Below are 3,886 nucleotides of genomic sequence, written 5' to 3' on the forward strand. Positions count from 1 at the left end.
ACTGTCATATAAAAATACAACTCTGAATTCAATGTGAGTGATGTCTCGGACATAGTTCTTTTTTTTTCTTTTTTTTTCTTTTGTTACCGGCAGGTAGTGATTGACTTCAACAATGCTTGTCATGCAGAAAATATTAAAATTGTTAAGGAAACGGAAATAGCAGGATACTTCCACAAACTTTCCTATAACATGATGACAATGATTCCCAATCATACCCATCAATATGTCTCATGAACACCCAAGATAATCAGTGGAAAAAATAACACTAGGTAGTAGCCAAACTGCCGTTGGCTCCCATTTCATTTAGCAATGCAATTCATGAAGCCTCTGAAAGTAGGCATGTCATCTATGATTCTGGCAATTGCAGAATTAAACATGTACATTAATACACCACACAAAATCTGTATATTTCATTACTTATCACAGTTACATCTGGTTCACCCTCAAGAACAAACAAATAAACATAGTCTTGATATGTGTTATCCCCTGCGGAGTTAGGACTTATAATGCAAGGATTAACAGATTAATGCTGTATAATACCATGCAACTTTGCATTGCCAGTATTACATCTTAATTATATGCTACCAAGCAAGATTCAGCTGTTTTCCATACAAATGACATATTAATTTATTTTAGGCAGTAAATTGTATGATATTCAAATTCTGAGAAAACTACTGCTACGGTGCAAAGGAAAGGACGTGTAGGTGGAGTTCAGTCATCTGTTCAAAAATGTAATTTTTAAAACTGGTGTTAATTACACATATTTAAGCCAAATACATCATTTCGGTACACATTCATCTTCCTTTACAGAAAAAGTGTTAAAAAAATCCAGTAAAGAAAAAGTCAAGCAAAAAGAGTGGGGTTTCAAACCCGACACCTTGGCCAGAATGATTGGTTGATTAAAACCAATCATTGCCCCAATTGTGAGGACTACAGTCCAGTGGGTCTTAAAGATAGCCTTCAATCAACAGCTGATGAACACCACCAGTAGAACTGTATTTGCATTCCTGCCATGATTGCTGTTCCTGTGCCTTCTTCCCTTGAAAGAGGCAGGGTAATAGTTAGAGTAGATTGCCCATTGTGGAAGAATATTACTGCAGATAAATCATGACTCGTTGTGATATGCCCCACGTCTTCTAACGGGGGAGTTTTTTTTTTCTTTTTAAGAGAACAGCTGGTGTGTCTTCAGAAGTCTCATGATGCCAACAAGAAAGTGTTGAGAATCTGACTGTTTCCTTCAGTACATTACATCCCAGTTCTAAGATAGTATGTGGTTTTGACCCAAGTGGGTGAAAAAAATCTATTGGCTACTGAAGTCATAAGGGGATGGGGAAAATTTGAAAATATGTAGTGGTAGGTGTGTCTGAGACACCTTAGTATGAGGATTATATTAATTTTGCGTAATCCTTAAACATATGCACATACCACGTACATCATCTTCAAAAGCCCTTGCACAGTACTTATTGATGACTGATGAACAATAAATTCATAGGCAAAGTAAAAAAAAAGAAAAATCAAACCACTTAATATAGAGGAAACTAAATAAATGTCTATTCATATACACGACTGCAAAAGGAATAGGATTTTTTAAATGAATTATTTTCATACTTTTTATAACCGCTCACCCCATTTAGATTCACATATCTCACCAGTGGCACTCGTTGCTGTGTCTTTCACTATTATTTCAGGACAGCATAGACCAACACAGGCACAGCTCTGAAACGTGTGATACCAAGCTCTCTGCTTCTTTTTACACCGTACTCCACAAGATGAGTTTGTGCAACGTCAAAAATGTAAAAGTGTCATGGCTCCTTCGGGCCAGTGAAGTTCTGGTCCCCCATCCTAGCCCAGCCCTTTGTGACCCCTGCTAAGCTTCCCTTTTCAATTATGTCCCTACCTGGTTCTCTTGTGTCTGGTTGTTTTGCTTGTTCCCATGTCAGTTTTTATTATTGTTTTATTGGTTGATTAGGTTTCCTCACCCGTATTAGTCGTTAGTCTCACCTGATTGTTCTCTGTATTTAAGTTTGCTGTGTTTGAATGAATCCTCAACCTTTTTCCCTGCTTCTGAAATTTGATTTTGTGGTTCCTGATTTATTTTCTCCTGTGTTTGTGTTCTTCTTTGTTCCCAGTTTTAATATGTCATGTTCCTTCCTGTTTGTTTATTTGTTTTCATTTTCTCTATTTAAGTTTACTGGGTTGCTTATTCCCCGTTTTGAGTCTTTCTCTGCACCTGCGTCCATCTCGCTCCATGGCAGTACAAAAACGGCTTTTTGTCCAAATCGTTCATTTACCATAAATTCCAAAAAAGGAGTACAGAGCTGCAATTCACAGTGGATGTTGTATATTACTTGCTTGGATCAAATCAACTGCATGGCTTTCTGTTAAATATACTGTAAGTAACTTGATTTGGTGTCAAGGCTTTTATCTATGCTTGGTGTGCAAAAGTTTGGGAACGCCTGGTTCTTTTTATGATATCAATATTGCCCAACAGAACTTTATTAATTTAAACACTTTTCAGCCCATTTCTAATATCTAATGGAACTGGCGGCCCACATGAAATAATCTGCTTGTCAAATAAATGTTGTTCCTGCAAGATTATGAAAGGAGTTTATGGGAACCATTTGCTTGGATATCTATTGTCAACAGTTCTCCAGCTACAGGCTAATTTCCTTCTGGCTTAAAAAGGACAATAGTCCAGCCTCTGCTGAACAAACTCAATCTAGACTCTTCCATTTAAAATGATTTTATACCTATTTCCAAGTCACCATTTCTCTTGAAGATTTTATAAAAGGTGGTCTCTAAGTAGTTATTAGTCTTCGTGGACAGAAACAGCCATTTTGAAAAATTGCAGTCTGGCTTCCGCTCAATGCACAGCACTGAAACTGATTTACTTAAAGTGACCAACGACCTTCTCAGAAATGCTGATGCTGGTAACTCCTCTAGTCTTATTAGACTTCAGTGCTGCTTTTGGTACAGTTAATGATGCTATTCTATTGGACCACCTCAGAAACAGGGTTGGTATCACTGGCATTGCTCTGGATTGGTTTTTGTTTTAACTCTCTGGCAGGCATTTTTGTGTCTCATATATCATCCTCAGTTCCAATTACTTGCCCATAATTTCTTACATTTACAAAAGAGAAGAATCTGATCTTTATAAATTGTCATTCAATTAACTCTCACTCTCTCTCTTTCTACATATATATTAATGCTTATCCATTTCTTGCTCCTTTTATTTTACACTTATTTTTATCCCAGACTATAAAGCACTTTGAGCTGTAAGCTATATAAATAAAGTTTATTTAAAATTAAAACAAACAGTATGATAAAAAATAAGACCAGTATATGTGGCTTGTGCAGGAGATTAAGCCTTCCTACAGTCGATCCATTAAGATTTTTGTAAAAGTGCCTTGTTAGTCCTTAATTTAAGTCGGGTGAAGGCAATTTCAGAGCTTAATAAATACCCTGACCTTTCTAACCTCTCAGGATATTGTGGTCCCTCTCAACAACCACAAGCTCCTTTAAGCAGCTGACTGAGGACTGGAAAATAAAGATAATTGACTTTTCCAAAGGAGGGGAAGGCTGTAAAAACATATTTAAATGATTCCAGCTTGAAATATCCACTGTCAGAAACATCATTAAGAAACGGAAATTAAGGGGAACTGTGGAAGTCCAAGTAAGATCTAGATGCCCAAGAAAAGTGTCAAATAGAACTGCTTGTAGATATGTCAGGTATGCACAGCACCATCCACATACCACTGCAAAGGACCTGCAGAAAGGTTAACTTTCCTGCAATCCCAACAAAAAAGTCAATGTCTGAAGTATGCAGCACAAAACTTACATAAGCCAGACACAAAGTGGTGGGGACTGAAGAAACAAAACTTGAACT

General features: G+C 37.0%; 1 long non-coding RNA gene across 1 annotated transcript; it reads left to right on the top strand.

Moving 5' to 3' along the window:
* The first annotated feature begins 2,075 nt into the window (after positions 1-2,075).
* On the top strand, positions 2,076-3,608 carry LOC135254319 (uncharacterized). Its single transcript, XR_010329835.1, has 2 exons — positions 2,076-2,392; positions 3,484-3,608. It is a non-coding gene; the product is annotated as an uncharacterized LOC135254319 (long non-coding RNA).
* Positions 3,609-3,886: the final 278 nt, after the last annotated feature.

Source organism: Anguilla rostrata, chromosome 4 (genome assembly GCF_018555375.3).
Source record: "Anguilla rostrata isolate EN2019 chromosome 4, ASM1855537v3, whole genome shotgun sequence".
Classification (NCBI taxonomy): Eukaryota; Metazoa; Chordata; class Actinopteri; order Anguilliformes; family Anguillidae; genus Anguilla; species Anguilla rostrata.